General features: G+C 42.5%; 3 protein-coding genes across 3 annotated transcripts in view; 2 read left to right on the forward strand and 1 right to left on the reverse strand.

Moving 5' to 3' along the window:
- The window catches only part of LOC114652426 (E3 ubiquitin-protein ligase TRIM16-like), a 1,019,527-nt gene extending 996,645 nt beyond the window's left edge, over nt 1-22,882 (forward strand). Inside the window, exon 8 of the mRNA XM_051927893.1 lies at nt 22,351-22,882. The gene's annotated coding sequence lies outside the window, so the exon portion shown is untranslated. The remainder of the gene's footprint in view (nt 1-22,350) is intronic.
- Nucleotides 1-27,851, reverse strand: part of LOC114652497 (tripartite motif-containing protein 16-like) — a 642,127-nt gene that overhangs the window by 355,221 nt on the left and 259,055 nt on the right. The window lies entirely within an intron of this gene.
- Nucleotides 1-27,851, forward strand: part of LOC114642076 (tripartite motif-containing protein 16-like) — a 920,397-nt gene that overhangs the window by 268,466 nt on the left and 624,080 nt on the right. The gene's annotated exons all lie outside the window — the stretch shown is intronic.

Raw genomic sequence — 27,851 nt, forward strand, 5'->3', positions numbered from 1 at the left:
ATACTGTCAAGGGATTTTTACATCTGCTCCTTCCTTGAACCCGCCCCCTACCCACCTGATTGCATCTCCTTTCTGTCGAGAGCAGACTTGATGGATGTCTGCCCCTTCCTTCACCCCGTCCCCCACCCCTCTCCCGAGGACAAGTCTAGGCATGTCAGGGCCATCGACATGTGCCCAGGTATGAAGGAACTGCCTCTGCCTCGGCTCCTGGTCAGGCAGGCTCTGATGACTGGCCCCTTCCACTTCTCTTGAGGACAGGCCCAGAGCATGTTCCAGCCGGAGCGATCTACCTTACAGCCTTTCCTGCCTCTACTGTTTTCGGTAAGAACTCCTGTATTTAAAATATCTATTACTTTAAATATCTATCTAAACTTTGGTTTAGCACTTGTAAACCATTTTTTATTTTATCTAAGTCAAGCAGAGAAAGACCCCAGACAGTCTTTGTGCCGTCCATGCTGTTAGTAGGCCCGCGTTTTCACTCTCTCCCCACAGCTGAGGTATGAGAGTGGAGCAGGCAGCCTCTGTGTGATGCCCCAGCGGGCGAAGCTCCAGGCGTACACGCAGGGATGTCTGCCCCTTCCTTGAACCCACCCCGACCCACCTGATTGGTTCTCCTTTCTGTCAAGAGCAGACTTGATGGATGTCTGCCCCTTTCCTTCACCCCGTCCCCCACCCCTCTCCCGAGGACAAGTCTAGGCATGTCAGGGGAGGACTCTGCCATCCACAAAACCCTGCCCCGTTCTGAAAGTGTTGTATAAAAAAGTAGTTCATCTTCATTTCTAAAGACTCTGTGAAGAAAAATGGAATCTATGCCCAATACCCCAGTGAAGCGTCCGTTCTGCAGAATGTATTTGAAGGATCATTTGAGAAGGGTTAAAAGATGTTTGGTACCTGAGTTTCTTGAAGCTAAAGCTCGGTCTAAGTTGTGCGAAACACGACAAATATCGGAGGACAACAAGGAAAACTGTCCACTGCCTTTAGTATTCAAGGACTGAATTCTGCAAATTGAAACGGTGATCGAGTAGCGGACTATGGGGGCTGAAACGTAACTCAATTCGAGTGATGATGCAATGGAAAACCCTCCTTTATTTTAAGCTACGCCCTTCCCTTTTATCATAAATACACAGCCTGTTAGTCAGAGGACCATTTAAAGATCCCCAGCATGTCGACCGCTACAGACTCTGAAATGACGGGGACCGGCGTAACAACCTCAGGGTTCCCGCCTGAAACTCCAAAGCCCGAGGCTTCATGGCCTGAATCTTAACTGTTCTATAACTCGGTCCGGAAGGATGGCCTTCAAGATCCCCAAGAATCTGACCTCCGGTATTTTAGTATACGACCCGATTACAGTCTCTGGTCAAGAGACCTTGAGCCGGATTGTGGATTCCATTCTCCAGGTCTGGGGTGGTTTTCCTCCGTCTCCGCCAATGGTGCTCAGACGGATAGCACTGTCTCCGCTAAGGGTACTCAGACGGATATCTCTTACCTATCTCCAGGACAACCGTGGGTGATCAGACAAGTTCCACAGGAACCGATGTCGATGGAACTGACTGAAACAGATATGGATTGCCCGGATGGTGTGCTGCCTGAAACCTGGAAAAAGACCCAGTAACTTGTTAAAGGGCTGATGATGTGTCTGCTGGATATTATTGTCTACTACGACCAGAAAAAAGAATGTCAACATTGTGAGATACACCATCCCAGCCAGAGAAGACATACCTGCCTCTTTGAACCTGAAACCACCTACCATCAAGGACGCTTTCAGAGGATTCTGAAGATTTTTCGCAAGTCTTGGCTGAAAGGACTGGCGGTGAAAATTCTAGGTTATTTTAACCTTTTAACCACCAACTCCCTAAATATTCCCCATGCCAGGAGAAATCTGAACAATTTTCGTTTTTTTACTTTACATTTATTCAAGCAGTATTTACCTGCTGAAATACCTGCTGAAATGTTTCAAATAAATGGTCAGTCAAAGGACGTAGCTTGAACAAGCGGTCACGGTTTGGATCTTTCATATCTGGCTCAGATAACGGGCAGCAGTCCAGTTGAGATGCTGGGGATACACCCACTCATCGCCATCATCCGATGCATCGTCATTCACAGTATCATGCAGCGCACGTTGCTGATCATCATTGTCGCTAAAATCTTCTTCAGAACTGCTACAATCATGATCAGAATTACTGTCCAAAATCGCCTGCAAAACCTCACTTGAAGTCAGTTTACGTTTCGCCATATTCACAGCTTTCACTTTCGAATCACATCACGTGAGCGGCCAATACAACCGCAGAGTTGTCGAAATACAATGTAGTAATCATACCCACGCCAAACCGTCAGTTATACTACGCGCCAGGCATTCACATAACCACAGGCAAATGTGCCGGATAATTCCGGCAGTAAGGCGTCAGCAATAAAGCTACGATGCTGGATATATCCGGCAGAGGGCGGTTAAGGGGTTAATATTCTACTGCCGATTCACAAAATACAAACTGTGGTTGAAAAGACTGTGGGTGAGTTTGATAATACCAGCTCTTTTCATGATCCTATAATGCAGTCATTTTATGAAATGGATGAATACTCTTACTCTGTAGCCCGTCGTGTGGCAAAAGAGTTTTGTAAGCGGAATCTTAATCATGAGGGTCGTATGAATGTGCGGACTGAATGTGATCTGAAATTTAATGATATGATAGTAACTGGTGGGTAATTCTGAACCTGAAGTAGTCCCTGTCTGAACATTTCAGACTCCTAAATAAATGTGTTCTATATGGTTAAGTGTTGTCAGTGTCTGTTTTATCACCGGCGATGCAGCAGGTCTTGGAAAAAACATATTATAACTCTGAGAACGCCGGGGCCTTGAGGGGTAAAGATTCCTTGAAAAGAGCTCTCCGGAATGCGGGGTACCATATTGGGAACCAAGAGGTGTCCGAATGGTTATCAGGGCAATACACCTACACGATCCATAAACCAGCCAGAATCCATTTTAAAAGGAATAAAGTGTATGTTTCCAATATAGATGGGCAATGGCAGATCAATCTGGTGGATATGATAAACCTGGCCGACTATAACCAAGGTTACAAGTATCTACTGACCTGTATAGATATTAATTCTAAATATGCCTGGGTCAGGGTACTGAAAAACAAAACAGGTGAAGTGACGAGGGCTTTTTGAGAAATTTTGGAGGAAGGTAGAGTTCCTGTCAAACTTCAGACCGATAGCGGTAAAGAGTTTCTCAATCGGGAATTTCAAGGCCTGCTCAATAAACACGGGATTAAACATTTTACCACCGCTAGTGAATTAAAGGCTTCGGTGGAGGAGAGATTCAATCGAACTCTGAAGACCAAAATGTGGCGTTATTTCAGTTCCCGGAATACCCGGTCCTATCTGCAAGGGCTACAGGACTTGGTGAAATCTTTTAATCTGAGCCAGCACCGAGGTATAAAAATGGCCCCTACCAAGGTGAATAGTTCCAATTCTTGGAAAGTGTTTAAAACCTTATACGGCCTAATTAAACCCCAAAGAAACCCAAAATATAAGTTCAAAGTCGGTGATACGGTGAAATCCCGGAATCCTTTTATCAAAGGATACGAACAAACCTTTTCAGACGAGGTATTTACCGTTTATGAACTAGTCCCGAGGGAGCCACCTGTCTACAAGCTCAAAAGATTATGACGGCGAAGACATTATAGGCTCCTTTTATGACGCGGAGTTACAAAAGATTCGAGGTACGGACGTCTTCAGGATTGAAAAGATTTTGGTGAAAAAAAATGTCAATAGAAAAAGCATATTTTGGTGAAATGGCTCGGATGGCCCGAAAAGTTTAACAGTTGGATCCCTGAAAGCTACGCACAAGACGTTAAATACTGAGAAGTGAAAAATAGTATTTCATTCACCAGTACTTACAATGGAGAGAAAAAGCTTTTACGTCGTTCTTCCTAGCAATTCTTCCCGAGACGTTTTCCCTAACAATACCATCGCCGAGTTTACCGTCAAATTAGCCGCACCCATCGAACGACAGGGTCCCTGGGAAGTTGGTTTGGCTGAAATCCAGTATCCTCACACCTGGAACACCCTAGACAAGCCGGATAACGACTTTATTGTGGTGTTCCCGTGATTAACCAGGTTTTAGAGTATTCCTGCAGGCTATTACTCTAGCGATGAGAAACTGACCTCTAAGATGAATGAAGCAGTGGTAAAAGAACCCAAAGCCATCGAGGCTGGTTCTTCAGGCTCACCGATACCGGAAAACACTGTGAGGTTCCTCTACAACGCTCTGGAGCGAAGATTCTACGTTGTAAACACCGTGAAGGATGAAACTCTTCATGTCAGGGGGCAGTTGGGGAGAATTCTAGGAGCCCATTCGGACATGACCGTAGGTCTGGTGAATGATGCTCCTTACCCTGTGGATATCAGAGTGGGGTTTTATACCTTGTACTTCTACAGCAACATTGTGTCTTATCAAAGAGTCGGAGACAGCTACGTCCCTCTCTTGAAATGCGTACATATTGAGGATGAGATGAATAAGATTACCACAATCACCTATGACAAGCCGCACTACGCTCTGGTCAGCAAGGCTCAGTTTGATACTTTGACCATTGAAGTAAAGACGGATCAGAACAAACCGGTTCGATTTCAGTTTGGCAAGGTCATAGTCAAGTTACATTTCAGACCCTCTAAGAGGTGTGTGCACGACTAATACAGAGATGAGATCTTACCTGGACCCTAGCCCTTACGTGCATTATTATGAATCCCAAGCGGGTAGCGGACTCCCCGGGTTCTCTGAAGTTCCTGTGATGTATGGTTGTTGGATCGGTGGAATATTTCGAGGTCTGTTTAGAAGAGCTTTGCCTCTCTTGAAAAGAGGATTCGAAATTGTCAAACCACACATTAAATCAGCCGCCAAGAATATTGTCAAAGACGTGGTGGCTGGGGCCATGTCTGGAGCTATGACTCGAGGAAGCGAAGAAAATCAAGGGGAGTCGGGTCTGATGGTAATGAGGAAAACTAAACGTAAGAGACCTCCTGGGTCACGCGCCGGACCCATCCTCAAAAAGACGCGCCGTTCAGCTTTTACATCATTTTCTTCTCTCCGCCACAAGAATAAGTCCCGCGCCCGCAGAAAAAAGAAGTTGAAAAACATTTTTTAACTCAAAATGTCTTTCGTTCATCGCATGTCTCAAGAGTGTGTGAAATTCGAATTGGATTTGTTTACGGTACCCTATACTCAGACTAGCATAGAAAAAAGCATCTACGTCGAGGTACCCCCTCTCTCAGCTCTATCTGAAGTCGCGCCGCTAGAGTTTCTGATTACTGGGAACGGTGAAGACTACTTGGATCTGAACAACACGCTTCTACACGTCCGATGCAAAATCGTTAATGCAGACGGAACTAATCCGGACCCCGTGGCCAAGGTAGCCTTTGTTAGTTATCCGATAGCCGGTTTATTTTCACAAGTGGATCTGACCCTCGGAGACCGCTTCATATCACAGAGTTCCAGCCTTTACCCGTACAGGGCCCTTTTTGAGGGCCTGCTAAATTACAGCAATGAAACTTTCAGGTTCCAATTTGCGTCGGGTCTTTTTTACAAAGACACGGCTAACGAACATGAAAACACAGCCTTGGACGGTCCGAATGAGGGATTCAAAAAAAGAAACGGACATACAGCCCAGGGTAAAACAGTAGAACTCCTCGGTCCTATTCATTCCGACCTATTTTTTCAAGAAAAATTAATTCTAAACGTGGTGGACGTCAGAATAAAAATGGTGCGGAGCAAAAATAAATTGTCTGATTTCCGGAGATGCCGAGCGCTACAAAGTAAACATTTTATCCGCCGCTCTTTTTGTCAAGAAAGTTAAAGTTTCGGCAGCTGTGAAATTAGGGCACGCCCACGCCCTCACGACCGCCAATGCCAAGTACCCCGTGGAAAGAGTGAATATGAAAGTTCTCAGTATGCCGACAGGGATATGAGTGAGCAATAAGGAGAAGTTGTTCTTCGGGCAACTGCCCAAGTACATGGTCCTAGGCATGGTGGATAATGAGGCCTTCTCGGGGGATTACGCCAGAAACCCCTTCAATTTCAAGCATAACCAGGTGGAGTTCCTGGCCTTGTATTTGGACGGATAGCAGATTCCAGCCAAGCCCTTTCAGCCCGATTTTGCTAATGACAACACAGCGCGAGAATATTACAACCTCGTGTTGGCCTCCGGAAAGCACTTGAAAGACCAGCCTCTAGCCATCAGTCGTTCTGACTTCTCCCGGGGATACACCCTGTTTGCCTTTGATTTGACGCCTGATCAAGAATGCGGAGACTATTTCTCCTCGGAGAAAACCGGGAACATGAGATTTGAAATATGCTTTCGACAGCCTCTACCCCATACTGTGAATCTAATAGTGTACGCCGTCTTTGACAACATTATTGAAATAAACCATAGAAGAAACATCCTTTATGATTACTAAAAAAGCATGAACACCCTGCAGATCGAGGAACTCCTGGCCGGTAATCCGTACACAGGAAATCTGTTTCACGGAGTGTTGGCGTGCAACGAACTTCCTGAAAAAATACTTATGGATCTCCCAGCCATGATCATCGTCAACATTCACCGTCAAAACCAACCTGGAGAGCACTGGTTGGTGATACATCTCAGAGAAGACGGAACTGGAGAATTTTTTTACTCCTACGGAGCCCCACCAGACTTTATCTATTTTCCTGAGGAAATATACAGCTTTTTAAACAGAAACTGTAAAGAAATTATTCACCATACCCGACCGCTTCAAAGCTGGTTTTCCAGCGTCTGCGGGCAACATTGTAATTTTTTCCTGCATCACGGAGGTAAAAGAACGCTCTTATAAAGAGGTCATAAACCTGTATTTTAATTAGGTCACCAAGAACGATTATATGGTTCAAAAATTTGTCAGTACCTTGTCTAAGAACACTTCTAGAGGTTTTCATGATCAACTCTGTATGCAAAGTTCTATGGCCTGTAATTATCTTAATAAAGAATAGACAGTCTGTATAATCAAATGTAATATTTTATTAAACAAAAATATAATTACATTTCAATAAGGAATCCATTCATTCTTTTTGCGAGATTTGGTTTTCTTGCCAACAGGTGTAGCAGAAGCAGCAGAGACTGTGGCAGCAGTGGCAGCAGCGGCAGCGATAGAGGCAGAGGGTTTGAAACTCTCTAAAAGTTCTCTCGTGTCGGCATTTGGCACGGCAGAGACCGGAATGTTCAAACCGGCCAGGGCCTTAACAAATTCTTTCCACACCCTAGGTCTCAGATAGGACAGAATGTTATGTCGGGCGGTCAAGTTCCACATTAGATCGAACATATTCGTCCTGGGTAACGGTTCTCCAAGAAGCACAAACTCTCCCAAGCCATTCCAGTAGGTTATATTAGGGTTATAAGACATTTTCTGTAAAATAATTTTGGTGTATTTCTTTGATTTATCCGGCGCACTTTTAAAAATCTCGTCGTACACCTGGTCTTCGGGTTTACTAGGAGCCTCTTTGAGAGCCCCCGGCAGTTCCTCTCAGCAGGCAGCAATAGCGTCAGAGGCCCGGTTTCTTTATCCACTTTTTTCAAAAAGGTCAAGTATCTTTGCAAGACACTCGTAAAAAGTTTAACTTTTGCCTTGGCACTCAAGTCACTACGTTCGAGAATGAATTTCATTTGTTTATCCAGTTCACTTTCCGTAGCGCTTAAAAGGTCGGGGGAACCCGGGGCTTTCTGTTGCCATTGAATCATTTGCTGTTGAAGGACCAGATACATCTTGCACGTGTATTCCATATTTATACTCTCGACCCTATTAAACTAGTAATGAAAGGAATGGCGGCACTTAATAGGGCTCCGAGAAATCCCCTTTCTGATTTAAAAGGGCTTTTTTCTTTTTAACGGTGAGTTTTTTATCGCTGAGTTTTTTAATGGCAACGATGCTTCTCCAACAACTTGAACTTTCTGGACGTCAGGGGGACGTGGCCTTTTAAAGTATTGAGAGCTGTTTCTGACAGAGCGTAAATTAAATCGTCCGGAGCCTCGTTCAGCACCGCTTTTCTTCGACGACTGGATCCCCTATGTAGGGTCTTGAGCAGAGGGTAATTTCTTTTTATTCTGCAAGACATGCCGGCTCTTTCTCAAGTACTTGGAAAATTGCCCGTCTTTATCTTTTCACGACGTACACCGCAGGCCAGTCGGGAGGAAACAATCCGGTACTTAACGAAATTCTGCAGGCATATGGGCTTTCAGATCCACCGGCAGATAACTGTAAGGCTGTCTTGTAGCGTCCTCAAAGGCCTCCAAGAAAAATTTAGCCCTCCCAGGGTACATTAGATGCGCTAAATTGGTAATTTGCAGTTTATCTCGAGGATTTTTAAAGAGGGTAATGCAATTGGCATTCAGGTTTATCGTTCTACTTTTCTTGAAAAAATAAATTTTGGACCAAGTAAGTGATGGACAGATTCCTGTGGTGAGTATATTTTGTGAAGGCCCTCTCTATCTCTTCGCTATGACTCGCCTGTTCCATCAAATCGTCGACGATCACCAAGTTAACACGATCAGGCGGCAGTAGTTTAAGGAGACGGGCAGCCCCTTCAAAAATTTGGTTTTGGGAAATTTGGCTAGCAGCTCGTCGTACAGAGGCTGCCAGCAGCTGTAAAACCAGACTATATTGTCGGGGCGACGAGAAAGCAGATAGTCCGCGTGCTCCAATTGCTTTTTCACAAAATGCGATGTGCCCGAACAAGAGGGTCCCGAGCTTATTTTCGAGAACGGATGCTAAAGTCGAACATCAAAACCCTCTTTAGTATCCATAGGGGAGAGTTGTGAAATCGGACAGTAGAACCCTTTTGTTGTACACCACTCTGAATCTTTTTCTGAGTGGACGATTTTGCAACGTCAGGTTCTTTTTGTTCCTATGAATCTGCACGCCATGAACTGTTATTTCTTTTGTGAGATTGTGTTCTACAAAACTATACACTAGATCCATTAAAGAGTAGAGGTTTACCGCTTGAGCCGTTTCGTGATTGAGAGTAATGCCCTTTATCTTCATGCAGACCTTGCCTTTGAACATTTTGTATGCGTACGTTTTCGGACCCCCAGAAACAAACTCTTCTATGAAATCGTCAGGCTCTAGTTCGCTAGTGAGTTCCCCTAAATAGTCACCAAGCGGCGGGGTGTACTGCCTGGGTGAGGCTGTGAAAATAACGGAATCTGTATCATGATACAGAATCCTCGGCCCTAAACGTTCCAGCAAATCATACAATTCTAGGCGGGCATAGGCCGTTGTAAAAGCGGCAATCGCCACATTGACCGGGCTGGATAGAACGTATCTGCCATCCGCATACCTCCACTGCACTTGAGTGATTTCTTCACTAACAAAACCAAAATAGGACACCCTATACACGTCTGAGAACAGGTAATCGAAGAATTCTTGAGTGTGTTTAACCTCTTAACCGCCCTTTGCCGGATATATCCGGCATCGTAGCGTTATTGCTGACACCTTACTGCCGGAATTATCCGGCACATTTGCCTATGGTTATGTGAATGCCTGGCGCGTAGTATAACTGACAGTTTGGCGTGGGTATTATTACTACATTGTATTTTGACAACTCTGCGGTTGTATTGGCTGGTCACGTGCTGTGATACGAAAGTGAAAGCTGTAAATATGGCGAAACGTAAACTGACTTCAAGTGAGGTTTTGCAGGCGATTTTGGACAATAATTCTGATCATGATTGTAGCAGTTCTGAAGAAGATTTTAGCGACAATGATGATCAGCAACGTGCGCTGCATGATACTGTGAATGACGACGCATCGGATGATGGCGATGAGTGGGTGTATCCCCGGCATCTCAACTGGACTGCTGCCCGTTATCTGAGCCAGAAAAGAAAGATAAAACCGTGACCGCTTGTTCAAGCTACGTCCTTTGATTGACCATTTATTTGAAACATTTCAGCAGGTATTTCAGCAGGTAAATACTGCTTGAATAAATGTAAAGTAAAAAAACAAAAATTGTTCAGATTTCACCCGGCATGGAGAATATTTAGGGAGTTGGCGATTAAAGGGTTAATAAACGTTGTGGTCAATTGGTTAGGCTTCTGACCGAATTTTCCCCAAAGAGAATTCAGAAATAACTTGGAAATTTGTCTCTTAGCGGGGTTGGAAGCGATGTTTTCACTCTCCAATAAGACTCCTTCTTTTAAGAAATAGTCTTCAACATAGCGTCGGCGGGAGGCCTCGTCCTGGGCCCACGAGGGCCACCCAGAGGCTTCCTGTTTGCCTTTCAAATGAATTTTGATGTAATCAGCAAATAAATCGGAGGTGCTCTGTTCATAGTGCCATATCTCATGTATTTTTAAAACTCTATACCCTTTATCTAAGGCTTTTAGTATTTCAATGCTGCACCAGGTTCCTGTTAAAGACCTTTCCCGATCATTGTGATGGCAAAGGCCTGTGGTTGTTTGGGTTTCTGCACACGTACGGCACAGAGTGAACATCAATTTACCGCAAATTCTTAAAGGGAGGACGGGAAAATACAGATTGCGAGGGGCTAGCATGGTGATTTTAATGAGCCCAAAGTAATGTTTAAGATCTGCAAACTCCTCAAAAACAAAGGTCAGATGGACGATAGGGTAGGTTTTTGTTTTGTTGACATAAGGTTACAGACTTGTAAAATCGTAATAATGCATTTGCTCATCGCCTTGAACCTTATGATATAATTTGAAAGCGTTGGTACGTCCTCCATACAGGGCATCACGGGGATTGATAGGTTCAGGAAACTCAAAGCATTTTAAGAAATCCTGAAGCTCCGAGTCCTCCTTTTTCATGCTTTCCCATTGATGTTCCCAAATCACTCTAACCGTCAGATTAAAATTTTCACGTAATTCCTTCAGCTTGTTGTCAAACGTTTTAAACAAATCGGCAAAAGGCGCCCCTGTGAGAGGATGTTTAGCTTGCGCCTCGCAGCATTCTGGGCAACCGTGATAAAAGCATCCGGCAAACTCAAAGGCTGTCGGGACGCCCTGAACTTCGGCGTAACCGTCTAGATAAAAGGAACCCATCTTTACTTCACCGTGATTCAGGGCATGTCGAATGCTTATTTTTTCCTTCTCGGAAAGGAACATCAGCCATTGAATAGAAGCATTAGAATAAGCTTTGTGAGTGCTTTTGTAATGATCGCTCGGAATTATTCCAATCGCGTTATCAGGCATGCAATTTTGTCTGTACATGGACAGGCAGAGAGAAGCTAGGGTCATACACTGAAAAGGATCGATATTACCGATCCTGAGCACTTCCTCTCTAAATTTCATGCACGCTGTTCTCAAAATAATCACGTTTCTACAATAGTAAGCCATTTCTCGTCTAAAGTTGAAGGTACTGCTTTTAATCGATTCGTACCAAGACAAACATTCCTCTCTTTCCTGGCTCACCATGTGTTGAATGCCGTAATATTTAGGTTTGGGGTACGGCCCGATGTAATTTTGATTTTCAACAGTGTTAAAGAAATGGGGAAAGTATCCTTTTTTGAGCCTGGAATCCCAGGGCCTTGGGCATACCGCTCAATTTCATGGGTAACAAGCTCAATGAGTCGATAAATCTCAAGTCATAATCTTCTTCTATAAAACAAATTAGTTTACAGCCCTGAGCTGTAACCATTGGAGTTTGCCCGATCTCTACGAGATATTTCATTAGGAAATAGCCGTCATACCCCTTAGAATTGTGAGCTATGAACTTGATTGACAGAAACGATGGCAATCGGCACATCGAAAAGCCTCCCCGTCAACCCAACGACAGTCTGTAGATAAACAGATGTCACAGTGCTGCTCACAACTATGTCGTGACAGATTAGAATACCCTGTGTAGCAAAAATCGCAGATGTAGTCAAATCCCAGGAAGCCTTTTAGATTCAAAATACCGTAATAATGTTCATGATGCAAAAACAGGAAAGCCGTCTTTCTTTTTCTGGCACCGGACGCTTCAAAGTTTAATAGAGCGCTAGTGTTCGGTTTCCGGTACCAGACGATTATTTTAATTCCCATTAACCTCTCAAACTTTTCAATATCTGAAAACATTACTTTCTGATCCGTTGATAATCCGACCTTGACGTGCAATCGACGAGCCTCTTGTTCACACAATTTCTGATTGTTTCTGAACCTAGTATTTAATACAACCAGCAAACCCCTGGCAAAACAACACTTATCATCCGGGTTGAAAGAGATCCATAGGTGTTTCCGTTTCTTTTGAACGATTATATCGCTGAAAAGGGTACAGGCTTTACGCCTAGGAGTTCCGCCACCAGATGGAACTCTCACTACCTGAACAATTAGCGTCAGACTGGAATCGGCTAAAATAGTAGCGTGACTCTGGAGAAGTAATTCAATTTGATTAAAAAAATCCTCCACAGAAAGCATACCCGCGGGGATTAGGGAAAAAAACACTGGGGTTGAGAGATTCGGCCCGTAATTCTAACTGCACTAGATCCCTAGGATCCAGAGTGCTCGTAAAATTGCCTAATATTTGTTGTAGGGTCTCGTGTATATGATTAAAAACTTTGGCGAATTAATCAAGTATGTAGGCCTCAGAAAAATTGAAGCGGTGTCTAATCTCGATATTGTTAAATTTTGGATGCTCTGTTATAGATAAATTATTTAATCTAGAAGTGGAGGGCTGCAGGGAGCTTACTGACAGGTCTGGAGAGGAAGGATTGTCCGTATGCGAGGTAGAGGGCTGTGGAGAGTCGGCTTCGAGAGTCGAGTTTACCCCGGACGGATTAGTCCCTCCGGAGCCTGTCTGAGGAGTTGAAGTATACGACCCTGTTAAATCATCAGCAGGCGAATGCTGAAGATGGACCTTGCGGCACCCTGAGGTAGAAGGTTGTATTAACGCATCGCTGACAGAGAAGTGTTGAAGCGGGGAGCTACTTGCCCCAGAGGAGCATGAGGACCCTGACACCTCCGAGGTAAAAGTTTGCGGGGTTTTTACATTCGTGTCTAGGGCATTAGGTTGTTGTGCTGGGCCTGAAGACGTCCTGGCCTCAGAAGAGGTATTCTTCAAAAGCTCCAGCAGAGCATTAACTACGGCTATTTCATCAGAATTTAGAACCTGGAGCGCATTATTAATGAGATCAAAATTGTCGATCAGATGTGTCACTGTGTGTGGTGATTGAACAATTTGAGGAGATCGCGGAGGGGTGGGGATTTTAGGGGGCTTTATGGAATATTCTAAGTTATCAGACATCTCTTTTAATAGTCTCAGGTTTTCACTGGACGGTCTTTTCCTACCTTTACACCCTCCAGAATATTTACATCCCCAATCTCTATCACTGCCGCTACTGTCACTCCCGGTGTCGGTGCTTCCGATAGAGCTGTTTTCAGACATGACCTAAATTTAATCAAAGGCTACAATTATGAACACAGAATATAATAATTTGTAATTATGATCACACAATATAATAATAATTTGCAAACAATGTTATTTTCATGAAAAAAGTAATATAAAACGGTTCCTTTAATTATGGGTTAGATGGATGTAAAATGCATACATATGCATCGTCTTAACACATTTCGGGTGTGGAATTGTACACAGGAGCCTCTAATTCTACAAACTGCACCAGTAATTGGTGAAGTTGTTCGGTCAGCTGTTCCAGTCTTTCTCAATGTCTCCGCTGATGGTCAGGACGAAGGGAATATCGGGGTGAATAGCGGCTTCTACGCCGATATCCGCGGTCAGAGTAAAGCGCTGCCGACAAAGGGGACCACCTATTAGAAAAAGATGGTGTCGGGGATAGTGAAGAATACTGAACGCCGCTATCAGAAGGCGCCGGAGAATGCTGAATACCGGAGAATACTGAACACCGCTCCCAGAGGGCGCCGGAGAATGCTCAACGCCTCTCTCAGAGAGAAGAGGGGTTTGTTGATTCTGCCAGTTATGGTACAGGGCTATATTTTCTGATCCTTCCAACACTTGAGTTAAAAAACCTGGGGGGCTGCGATCTGAAAATAAAGTATGAACTTCTTAGTTAAAGCCCTCTTTTCACAAAATCTGGATTTCTGTATGCCTCTTCTATTTCTTCGGTAAACTGAAATCTAAAATGACACTTACTGCTGCTGTGCCTCCTGTGGGAAACCCTTTGAGAAACTGATTAGCTCTGTAAAGAATTAGCGTCTAAAACAAAATACAAAAAACAAAAAGGCATAAGCTCTGCTTCCAAGTTCATAAAAAAAAAAAAACACGCATGCTCTCTCTTTAAACAAGCAATCCACACACGCACCCACAGCTCATGCTTTATCACCCTGCAGGCTCTATTCTGATAGATGCCTGTCCATATACAAAAATCTATTTTACCGTAGCTAGACAAACTCTCGCCCCTAAACAGGTTATTTGTTAATAACCTAAACCCTTTAACAACGCGCACGTGCATTCCCTACACCAAGATGTTTAAAAAGGGACAACCTGGTTCTTAAGATATAAGCTCCTAAATACCTTAAAATCTTAAACCTATTCATTTACACATGAACAATACACTTGATACATCTACAAGTCACCCGGACTTGGAGATACTAGGCGTTATTAAAATGATTACATTTAGCAAAATGAATGAAAGCGCTTATTCCTGAGCGCGCACCCCCAATACACGTACACGCGCACCAAAGCGAGTACATGCACGAGAGCTCACATGCTCGCACAGACACATTGTAAACATACATCAATTATTTTTTTAAAAAAGGTTCTTACCTAATTCCGTATAATAAATCGGGGCCTCTATGGGTATATAATCCTCTAAAAAAAAAGAAAAAAAAAAAGGAATCAACTGTTCGTTTTTTACAACAAACTTTATCATTATACTCAAATATTCACTCACACATGACGGTACAGATATAAATGGCTACAACTGATCATGCGCACGCTGTCTCGCACACACACTCCCAAACTTTATGCAAACGTTTATCATTTTAAAAAGAACCTTACCGATTTCTGAGTCTGCTCAGATGTACAATTCTAAGAAAAATATATAAGGATTGAGTCAATCGCTAAGATTTCACCCCATCGTTTTTAAAACATACTTGTTTACGCTTATAAGAATCATGAATAGGGCTTATCGTAATTTTGAGACAGGCCGTTTTCTGCAGTATAGTCTGTATGAACGATAATTATATTTCATTTAGTCTTAGCCATAAATACTGCAAATCATTAAGAATTTTGTGAAATCGCAACGTCGCGGCTGAAGTTCATCTTGTTGTACTGGATGGCAGGAAGGTAACTGAGTTGGTGTACCTAATGCGACTGAATTTATAGAAGAAAGATCTGTATTTTGGAAGTGATTTGTGATACCAGATACCAAACATTTTAATTGTACCTCCGTGTGTTGTCCGGGTTCACATTCAGGCCTTTGACCAGACACCGAAAAGTCCAATATTTTTTTAAAAGTCACCTTTGTAACCCGACGCTTTCATTTAGTATCTGTATGTCACAAGGTAAGGCCATTTTTTCACACTGACCCCCAAATGATCTGACCTGGGTTTAAAGATCATGATCTGATCTGGTCTTGGGGACTCAGCACGCGCCTGTGAGGTGTGAATTGTTCCCAAAGGCTTTGCCAAAGAGTGTTTTAAAACCGCATTTCTCTATCCCCAGAGGTCCAATCTGTTTAAGGCTTTGGATTTAAGATCCAAGGGACAGATGCCAGCATGGTTTCAAATCCCGCTTCTGATAAATATTTGTGCTCCGTTCACTCTGGGATTATCTGAGTACAATTCTAATTTTTAGAAAACTATTCCCAATGTGTTTCCTTAGGGGCAGCTGCTTATTTAAAATGGGAGGTAATGGATGGAATAAGGCTTTTTGAAGATATACTTTATTATATAAAATATACAGCCGAGGCTTGATTTTTAGACGTCTCAAACGTTATTTTAAAAGGACCCTGTTGCCTATTATTTAATGGTGTGTGTGATTTTTACAGGGCTTATATCGAACTATATTTAAAATGGGATGGAAAAGGGATTGTTTTATATAAATTATAAAGCCAAATTGTTTTATATAAATTATAAGCCATCAAGGGGGATGGGGGTGTGAGATTGCAAGCGAACTCACAAAGGCTTCCCCAGCGGGACGCCCGATATCTTACAGCTGTAGACCTGGACGGTTCGCACCTGCACAGAACTCAGACCCTAAACAGTACGTACTCGAGTGCGCGTGCACAACACAGCAGGGAGAGGTTAGGGGGATGTCAGTTTCCCAGATGCTGATAAGGATGCTTGCACAGAATGCAGCAGGAGAGGTTTTACAGCTCTTGACACGTGCCTGCTCGCCGGGGCGCAGAGACTGTCAGCTTTTTAGAGACCCAGGTACTCTGCTGTGTAGACAGAGAGAGCCGCTGCTCATATTTCGAACTACACACGTTTGCCAGCGTGTACACCTGGAGCTTCGGCCCCTGGGGCATCACACAGAGGCTGCCTGCTGAGTGAAAGCCCATGCCTGCTAACAGCGCAAAGACTGTCTGGGGTCTTTCTCTGCTTGACTTTGATAAAATAAAAAACGCTTTACAAGTGCTAAACCAAAGTTTAGATAGATATTTAAAGTAATAGATATTTTAAATACTGGAGTTCTTACCCAAAACAGTAGAGGCAGGAAAGGCTATAAGGTAGATCGCTCCGGCTGGATCATGCTCTGGGCCTGTCCTCAAGAGAAGTGGAAGGGGCCAGTCATCAGGGCCTGCCTGACCGGGAGCCGAGGCAGAGGCAGGTCCTTCATACCGGGGCACATGTCGATGGCCTTGGCTCCCACAAAGACTTGATTTAAGTGTTTGAATAATTCAGGGAAGGGGAAATTTCAGTTTCATTTTGTAATAAATTTGCAGACCTTTCTGAGAACTTGTGCTGACTTTGTCATTATGGGTTACTGAGTGTAGATTGATGAACACAAAAGGCACATTAAAAAAGTGAAGGGGTCAGAATATGTTCTGATTATCTGCAAACTTATTTTTGATGTGAATTGTAAATAAGGACCAGGAGAAGATAAAGATTTGGGGCACCTTAAGAAGCAAACTCCATATAAATTAATGAAAAAAAACAGTTTGTTAAATGATAAGCTCAAAATAATAACATAAGGGTACAAAATGATGGCAGCGCCCATTAAGAAGAAGACGGGCCAGAAGGGATAGGGACAAGGGACAATGGCCCAGAGGTGACGTCAGCCCCTGCCTCAGCATGTAATTACAATCAGATAAGCTTTTGTATCGTCTGCCTTTGCGCACGTCTAACAGAATATTCTAAATTACGTTTTACCTAATTTCTTATTTATTTCATATTTGTTCGATTTTAACTGTAGCTCAATTATAAAATGTGTTTAAGAATTTAACTAATATTACACACTGCTACCTTCACAGTTTCCATTCTTCTTCTCTTTTCTTTTTATTTTCAGCTCATGAAGCTCCAGTTTTCACTCCTCCAGCCTCCTGAACCTCAGAGCAGAGATGACTTTTTAAAATGTGAGTTTGTGCTTTGACTGAATGGATCATCACAATAAAAATCATTTCAGTTTTAATAGAGTAGGACAGGCTTAGGATATGAAAGTCTGAGTGTTGTGTGACTGAGGGGCTGAGAGTGATGGGGGTCCTGTGACTGGTGCATTGTGGGATAGAGAGACTCAGGCAGTGAATCACCAAAGCCGTCTGTTGAACCCGAGTCTTGATGTGTCCAAAAATGTTAAAAAAGGAAACAAAAAAATAAAATCCACGTCGTGGGGTGCACTTACTTATTCACACGACTGTATATACAGACACAGATAAAAGTGTTGCTTTAATAATGAAGCACAATTGTGTGTGAAATAAGTTAAATCTGACAAAAGTCCTCGTCATCCTCCATTCTTTACTCCACAGAGCAGACACTGCTTTGAGTTCTCGACTTCACAAATTTTAAACATTAAATAAATAAAAATGTCAGAGAAAATTATTGGGGGTCCTTAGAAGTTCAAAGAGCTCACTGGACTGTGGTGACATCTCCAGCTGACTGATTCATCTAATGAGTGTCACCGGGGTCTTCAGTCACTCAGTCAAGTCCTCACTCTGCTGTGTTGTGTCATTGTGTGCCCCACACTGAATGAGGACAAGAGAAGAGGAGGAGATGAAGAAGGTCACAGCCAAGGGTGGTCAAGGTGAAGACTACAAGACCACCTCCAAAGTGCTTCATGTTCCAGTGAGCACAGCTGCTAATATTCTCAAGATGTTTTAGGGTCTGCAGGACTGTAGCCGACCTCCCTGATGAGGCCACCAGAGTAAAACTGACCTCAGATTGAACAGAAGGAGAGTTTAAATGGTGGAGAAAAAACAATAAAACATCAAGAGAGACTCAGGCGGACCTCTGAGATTAAAGGACTAAAAAGCTAAGAGGACCAAGAATGGCGGAAAAGAAGACACTGGAATGTTGTGAAGTGTCTGCTATGAGCCCTGAACTGAATCCAAGTCAACATCCATGGACAGAGCTGAAGGTCACAGCTAGGAGAAAAAGGCCATCAGACGTCAAGAAGAGTGGGCCGGGTGGGCAGTGAGAGGAGTAGAAGTCTCATCCAGAGCCACAGGAAGGGCTTGATGGCAGTTATTACCTCCAAATAATGAGCGACAAAACATGAGGTGAGGGTCTGAATCACTTTGTGTGAGCCATCGGAATTTGATTTATTGTTTCAAATAATCTGTGAAGTCGAAATACAGACAGAGTCTGCTGTGTGGAATAAGAATGGCGGGTGACAGTCACTGAGGTCAGTTTACACTTATTTGACTGAAAAATGGAATTAGTGTTTAAAAGTGGAAGGGGAGAAAAACTACTGGGGGCATCTCGGTGATACAAACAGTAGAGAGACAGACGTGAAAGGCGCTATATAATATAGAGATATTAAAGTCACTATATACTGTAAGAGATGGGAAAGAAATGATGTGATAGATGGATAGAGCAATGAGAGACAGAATGACACATAAATATGAAAGGCACTATATAAGAGAAAGTTGAGAAATGCACTAAAATAATAAATAATAGGAAAGACATTATAACACTGAGAGAGAAAATGACAAATAGGAAAAGGAGTTAAAGACAAATACAGTAGACAGACATGAAAGGCACTATAATAGATAGATAGACATGAAAGGCGCTATATAATAGATAAAGGAGGAATGCAGTGTGGTGTGGTGGTGAAGACTTTGGACTTCAAACCCTGAGGTTGTGGGTTCAAAATCCCACTACTGACACCACTGTGTGACCTGAGCAAGTCACTTCACCTGCCTGGGCTCTGATTGGACAAAGAAAAGAAAAGGAAACAATGGAATCTCAGATGATGGGAGTCACCTTGGATAAGAATGACAGTCAAATAATAATAAGAGATGAGAGGAAACACACGAAAGAAAGAAAGAGAGAGACAATGACAAATGGGAAAGGCACTATAAGATAGATAGATAGATAGATAGATAGATAGATAGATAGATAGATAGATAGATAGATAGATAGAGTGCATCCGGAAAGTATTCACAGCACATCACTTTGTCCACATTTTGTTATGTTACAGCCTTATTCCAAAATGGATTAAATTCATTTTTTTCCTCAGAGTTCTACACACAACACCCCATAATGACAACGTGAAAAAAGTTTACTTGAGGTTTTTGCAAATTTATTAGAAATAAAAAAACTGAGAAATCCCATGTCCATAAGTATTCACAGCCTTTGCTCAATACTTTGTCGATGCCCCTTTGGCAGCAATTCCAGCCTCAAGTCTTGTTGAATATGATGCCACAAGCTTGGCACACCTATCCTTGGCCAGTTTCGCTCCATTCCTCTTTGCAGCACCTCTCAAGATCCATCAGGTTGGATGGGAAGCGTCGGTGCACAGCCATTTTAAGATCTCTCCAGAGATGTTCAATCAGATTCAAGTCTGGGCTCTGGCTGGGCCACTCAAGGACATTCACAGAGTTGTCCTGAACCCACTACTTTGATATCTTGGCTGTGTGCTTAGGGTCGTTGTCCTGCTGAAAGATGAACCGTCGCCCCAGTCTGAGGTCAGGAGCGCTCTGGAGCAGGTTTTCATCCAGGATGTCTCTGTACATTGCTGCAGTCATCTTTCCCTTTATCCTGACTAATCTCCCAGTTCCTGCCACTGAAAAACATCTCCACAGCATGATGCTGCCACCACCATACTTCACTGTAGGGATGGTATTGGCCTGGTGATGAGCGGTGCCTGGTTTCCTCCAAGCCTGGTTTCCTCCAAACGTGACGCCTGGCCTTCACACCAAAGAGTTCAATCTTTGTCTCATCAGACCAGAGAATTTTCTTTCTCATGGTCTGAGAGTCCTTCAGGTGCCTTTTGGCAAACTCCAGGCGGGCTGCCATGTGCCTTTTACTAAGGAGTGGCTTCCCTCTGGCCACTCTACCATACAGGCCTGATTGGTGGATTGCTGCAGAGATGGTTGTCCTTCCGGAAGGTTCTCCTCTCTCCACAGAGGACCTCTGGAGCTCTGACAGAGTGAACATTGGGTTGTTGGTCACCTCCCTGACTAAGGCCCTTCTCCCCCGATCACTCAGTTTAGATGGGCAGACACCTCTAGGAAGTGTCCTGGTGGTATCGAACTTCTTCCACTTACGGATGATGGAGGCCACTGTGCTCATTGGGACCTTCAAAGCAGAAGAAATTTTTCTATAACCTTCCCCAGATTTCTGCCTCGAGACAATCCTGTCTCAGAGGTCTACAGACAATTCCTTTGACTTCATGCTTGGTTTGTGCTCTGACATGAACTTTCAACTGTGGGACCTTATATAGACAGGTGTGTGCCTTTCCAAATCATGTCCAGTCAACTGAATTTACCACAGGTGGACTCCAATGAAGCTGCAGAAACATCTCAAGGATGATCAGGGTAAACAGGATGCACCTGAGCTCAGTTTTGAGCTTCATGGCAAAGACTGTGAATACTTATGTACATGTGCTTTCTCAATTTTTTTATTTTTAATAAATTTGCAAAACCCTCAAGTAAACTTTTTTCACGTTGTCATTATGGGGTGTTGTGTGTAGAATTCTGAGGAAAAAAATGAATTTAATCCATTTTGGAATAAGGCTGTAACATAACAAAATGTGGAAAAAGTGATGAAGCGCTGGGAATACTTTCTGGATGCACTGTAGATAGATAGATAGATATAGATTTAAAAATCAGAAAATGCAGATTGGCAACTTCTATTGAAACAATTTATGTGTTTGTGAAGTATGGCAGTGGATTGACTTTAAATTAACTTACCTTTTAAATTAATTTTAAATTTACTTTGACTGTAAAAAGTGTAACTTTACTAAAGCCAGCGGTCAGTGTGGACAGTCCATTAGAACTTTGACCTCCACGGTGACCTTATGGTGTTTATCATAATTTCTGATTACTCAAACGACTTCCAAATGTTTAACTTGCCTGTCTTTCTCTTTGTTGTCTGTTTTCATCTTTTTATGATTTAATTTTAAACACCCCCACAGATTCTGTCCAATCAGATGACCTCTTTACTATTAGTGTCTCGTCAGCGCAGCTCCTGATTGGTTCTTGTTAATTGTCTGTGTTGTGCTCCGCCCCCAGTCCCGTTACACACTCCCAGATCTCTTCACTCGTTTTCTTTTCTCTCCTTTCAGACTTCTGTCCCCTCATACTGGACATCAACACGGCACACAGAGACCTCCGTCTGTCTGAAGGGAACAAGAAGGTGACATGTGAGGGGAAAAAAGCCAAATATCCTGATCATCCTGACAGATTTGACCGCTGTGTCCAAGTTCTGTGCAGAGAGGCTCTGACTGGGACTCACTGTTACTGGGAGGTGGAGTGCAGTGCAGACTTCATGAGGATTGGAGTCGCATATAAAGGACTGGGCAGGAAAGAAGGGGGCTGGGAGTGCGGCCTTGGATACAACAACAAGTCCTGGTGTTTGTGGTGGTCTCATTCCAAGTACTCTGTGTGGCACAATAAAAAGGGGACTGTAATCCGCGCCCCCTACAGCCCCAGAATAGGTGTGTATCTTGACTGGCCTGCTGGCTCTCTGTCATTTTATAGCGTCTCACACACAATGACCCTCCTGCACAGGTTCAACACCTCCTTCACTGAGCCCCTCTGTCCAGGGTTTGGGTTTGGTCTTCACTCCAGTGTAACAATCAGCCATCTGACACCATGTGACCACTGACCAGTACCCTCCACTGGTCACTTGATGTCCCCACAAGCTCAGCTCCTCTTTGTGTTTGTAGTTTGGGGTGAAATTAAATTTACAGCATTCAGCACCTCTGTGATTGAATTTGTGGATGAGAATGCGGGGCGAGTGCAACTGTCAGGGTCTCCATTATTATTGGGTTTGAGTAGCCAATCAGGTGTGTGTGTCATAATAAGGGGCGGTGACACCTCAGACCTACAAATACCAGTCTGACCAGCAGGGGTCACTGTTGAGTCACAGCCACATGTCCTTCAGGCTGACACCCCAACAACTACTGAGGCCCCCAAGTGTCACTGAATGTCACTTGTTAAGTAGGACAGGCATGTGGTCCTGTTGGATCAGCACAACTGAAAGGCGCTATACAGACTCGGTATGGAGCGCTCTTGAACAGTGACTATATGTAGGAGCAGAGAGGGACAGATGGGACTGGAGTGTTGTCCACTCACCAGACATGTTGTGACCCTCCATTGGTCACTCAAAGGGTCCTTCACTTCAGAATGAATTCACTGTGAATGTCTGAAGACGAGGACTCACCGGTCAGTCAGATGTCGGCCATACTGACAGAGTTTGGTGTTTTAGTTGATGTCACATTAAACTTTAAACTGCACCTCCTCCTTGTCCCCAGATTTGTCACTCTTGGTACCCTGAAAGCTCCAACATCTTCAAAAAATGAATTCTTGGTCAGTTGGCACTCACTTGACATGGGTGCACATGTGTGGCTTTGCAGTGGACTGGCACCCCGTCCAGAGTTGGCCCACCTTGTCCACAAACCTGAAATTGAAAAGCGGATAAGAAAGACAACGAATGGACAGAAGGGGTCACTGATTGGTCAGTCGCCACACTACTGCCTCTTGTGGCCACTCTAAATATTAAACAGCAATTTATACAAAAATGAAATCTAAAAGATAAAAGCAGAAAACATTCAGTGAAATCCTGAGCAGTGAAACATGAAAGGAGAGAATGAGAAACAATCAGAGAGTCAGACAAATGGAGACTTTAACAGGAGGACTGAGGGGTGGGACTGAAGTGCAGTGGCACCCTCTAGTGGACACCCGCCATGTTACACACATGGGAAAGGGGGGAGAAAAGAATACAGTGCAGTGTAAAAGAAATAAGAATAAAGTAAAAACACAAAACACCAGAAATAAAGAACTTTAAATATTATATCTAAAACTAATTAAGATTTAAATGAATTAAGAGCAAAATAATGGCGACACGATCACACAGTCACATGACCTTCAGAGCTGACAGCTGAGCTGATTCTTCTGTAGCCAAACTGCCCCCTCTAGTGGCCACTCTGAATATTAAATGAATGGCAAGGCTGAGGGGGAGGAAAGATTTGGGTTTGATCAAATGGATATTTAGTGCTGATTTATTAATATTGTCATTACCTTTAAGGAGAGTGCAGCTTTGTTAGATTATGGAAGATACTCTATGGGAAAAGAACATTTATTTTGATTAAGCTTTTTTAATAATACATTTACAAAATACAAGTGTAATAATTGTTTACATTTTGTATAATAATCTCCCAATGGTGTTTGGTGAATAAACAATAAGGATGACTGACATTTGTCAAATCTGCTCATCTGTGACCTTCTGACTTGTCACCACCTCTGGTCACATCTCCTGTGTTGTCTGATCTGAAGATATAACACTCCGTATTGATGATCCATTTCTTAATAGCACTGGGAAAGTCAGAATATGACAGTGGGGTGAGTAACAAATAAGATGTTGGTTTGGATTGAATATTTGATTTGTAAGTCTAGCAGTGAAATCGATCATTTAGACCTGAGCAGTGCTCTCCATTCCACATCTGAGTGTCTGCGCTCTGTCCTGTGTGCCCCTGTGTGCCCGCTGTGCCCTTTTATGCCCACTCGAGCCTAACCCCTCCACACACCACGGAGATGTTCAGTTACTAATAAAGATGGACATTAAATGGTGAATTTGACCCTCATGGACACCACAAGGAGTTGAAGTGCATTGAGGACTGAAGTCAGCTGTGATGTTTCATTTTGGGTTTCATTTCTGCCTTAAATGAGTCGGCATTTTCTTTAAACTTTTTGTTATTTTTATGATTTTGTCATTACTTTCAAGGACAGTGCAGCTTTGTTAGGTTCTTTAAGATTCTTGTCATAAAGTCCTTTGCCAGGATAAATGGAGACCTCTAATTTCAGAGCATTAGAAAACACGTGTGTTGTAAGATCAGTTTGTCTTTTTCCTATTTACCTGAGCCATTTAAGCTGTGCGTCCTTGTGGAAAAGTGGAAAAGTAAGTTTATTCTAGATAATTTAATATAAAGAGGTTCAAATGTTTGTTAAAGTTAGACGTGCAGAGTAGTTAAAATGTGTCGTTGAATGTAATGGTGTGACTGAGTTTATGTATTTAACTTTGTTTACAGACCACAGCAACAGGAATTAAAGTTCTTTCTGAGTTCAGACTGCGTTTGATGTGATTTCTTACTTCTATATCACCTGAAACGGGGAGTTTACAGCAGTGAAGTTGTGCAGCTGTGGAGTTAATAGCAGCACCTCACGCGGTCAGACCTCTCATCGTGTCGTCTGCCTTTCAGATTTTATGTCACCCACATTTCTTGCACCAGCCTAACGTACCGAGGCCTGTACTCACTTACAGCGGTTTTGAGTTCTTCAGTTGAGACCGGGGCTGCCAGTTTGTGTGACTTTTGACGAATTAATTGATTTCAAATAAACATCCACTGCCTCTGCCGACGGGTGTTCATCGGAAGTGAAAAGTTTACAGTAGTGATGGGCTGCTCGCAGTTCTGGATTAACCATATAAGCAAAGTAAGCACATGCTTAGGGCATCAAGTGTAAAGGGGGCAGCACAAAAAAATCATTGCCGAATTTATCACATAAATTATTAAATTTATAGCCATTTTCAAAATGTAATGAAAAATGAATAATGCCTCCCTGTACCTCCCTATGCCATCACTGTTCGTAGACGGCGCCTTACACAGTGCGTTCTGCATACTGGTGCCATCTACGATTCCCTTAAACGTCATATTATGTCAAAATATTGTGAAAATAATTTGATTCAAAACAATATGCTTTTATATTTTTAAATAATAGTTAATAGTTGATTAAAAATTATTATCATGTAATTGTTGTGTTTCATGAATTATCTGTTATTTAACTTAAAATAAATTTCTAGTGCGTAGAAAGCGTTATTTTGTGTTTTAAGCAAAAACAAAAAAATCGTTCCAGTTTGAGGACAAAATATTCTGGTAACTGTAATTGTATTCTTGGATATTTTTAAATTCATTTACATTATGTAAAAGTGAAAATCGTACAGCTGATTACTATTGGATAAAATTGTTTATAACTTTTTTACTAATAAAGATTTATTAACAAAACTTTCACAAAATATTCTTCAAATCTTGTACTAAGAATATGTATAGATTTGCTAAATTGACACAAAAGCCATAAATAAATTAAATAGTCAAAATGGTAAATCTACAGTTTTTATGTCAAAATGAAAACTGTACATTTCAAAAAAACCTTTAAAATCGAACGTTAAAATTTGTAAAATGCCGGATGCCATTTTCTCTTCAACAGTAATTTCTCAGCTGAACTAAGTTCAGTGCAACAGAAAATGTAAAAACAAGATTCAGTCATGCAGAACTTTGTAAAATAATTTTAGAAGACAATATTGAGTTTGCTTTTCCAAATGTAGACATTGCCTTTTGTATATTTTTAACATTAATGGTCACAAACTGCTCAGCTGAGCGCTCATTTTCTCGGTTGAAATATTTTAAAAATCCCCTCAGAACAAGTGTGCATCAAGGCAGGCTGGATGTCTTATCTCTGTTATGTATAGAAGCAGATGCGTTGCGTAAGATTGATTATGAAGATCTAATCAAAGAGTTTGCAAGGAAAAAAAGTATTAAGATAAAATAAAATGAAGCATACAAAAAGAAATATTATTTTCCTTCTTACAATAAGGATGTTTTGTTTAATTTCGAATTTTCGATAATAACATAACATTTTATTTCCTAGTTTGTTATTGTTTTAATATTTTGAATTACTAGTGTAAGGGGGCACCAAAATTACTTAGTGCTTAGGGCATCTAAGGGTCTTAATCCGGCCTGGCTGCTCGATACTGACATGTCGACACCGTGTCGAGCTTTCGAAGCGCCGCTCTTGTTTCAAATTCACCTGTCACGTGATTTTAAGGCACGCTAGCGTCATGACGTCATTGATATCTGCTTAGTCAGCAGCCGATTGGTCAGCCCCCTCATCTGCTGAACGGCTTTGGCTCAAAGCGTAAAAGCAGTTGGCCCTGCTGCATCTGTGAGGTGTGCTGTAGTGATGGGAACTCCGGCTCTTTTCAAAGCTTCGGCTGTTTTGGATCGGCTCCCTTTAAAGAGCCGGCTCTTACGGCTCCCGAATGGCTCTTCGTTTAGTATCACTTGGATGCTTATATTTTAGCCTAATTAAGCAATTATGAATGGTTTGTGTATAGCCTAAGCAATTTCTTATTCATTGTTTTCAGACATTACGTATTTTATGCATTTTTTCATTACAATAAATACACAGTTACTATTGTTTAACATTTTAATAAAAGCTTTAAATGAACAGCTTAACACAAAAATACAGCAAACAAATTAAATAAAGGCCAAACTCAACAACAACAACACAACACTAGGACTCTTTGAATAAAAGTTTTTAGGCCACGTTGGCATTAAGAAATGCCAGATGCCTCAGCTTAGATGGGCTGATGCGATTTCTCCTCTCCGTGATTATTTGTCCTGTTTTTGAGAAGACTCTTTCTGGGGGGACCGATGTAGGGACAATGCAAAGTCTTCGTACCATTACCTTAACCAGGCGTGGGTAGACTGCAGCCTTGGCCTCCCACCAGCTCACTGGGTCTTCAGATCTTTGGATGAGGGGCTCCTCAAGATAGGACCTCAACTCCAGCATAGCATCAGCTGTGGGATTTCTCCTTGCAGTGTCTCCTGTTGCTCTTTCGTCAAAGAGCCTCCACACAGCAGAAGCTTGTGGTTCCTGTGAACACGGCCCTGCTCCAGTTTCATCTTCTTGGCCCTCTGATGGAGGAGCAGACAGGCTGCTGGGGTTGCATCTTGCTGCTGCTGCACTTATTCTTTGAAATGCCTCATCCACAGCTCTGTTGTCATTAAATGCTACCTTTTTTCCAGAGCAGTGGTTTCTGAAAGCACAGTGTTGTACTCCATCCTCAGATACTGTATATAGTTATGGAATAATTGTTTGGGACAAAGTTTTTCTGCTAGGGAGAACATACATGGGGTTTAAGGCCTGTACAAAAGTTAGATAGATAGATAGATAGATAGATAGATAGATAGATAGATAGATAGATAGATAGATAGATAGATAGATAGATAGATAGATAGATAGATAGATAGATACTTTATTAATCCCAAAGGGAAATTCACAAAGTAAGTGTGTCCAGTGAACAAATCCACATAAAATAAAGTAATAGGATTGATCAATAAATAAAAATAGAAAAATAAAAGTAGAAAAGTACACATACACATACAGTCATACACGGAGATGCTGAAAAGGCTGCCACTCTCGACGGCGCCGGATTAACATGTATGTTGTTGTAAATCCTCTGTCCTCCAGAATGGAAAATGGTTGAAAGTCGCCAGCTATCATTTTGGCC

The sequence above is a fragment of the Erpetoichthys calabaricus genome, chromosome 5 (assembly GCF_900747795.2).
Source record: "Erpetoichthys calabaricus chromosome 5, fErpCal1.3, whole genome shotgun sequence".
NCBI classification, from domain to species: Eukaryota; Metazoa; Chordata; class Cladistia; order Polypteriformes; family Polypteridae; genus Erpetoichthys; species Erpetoichthys calabaricus.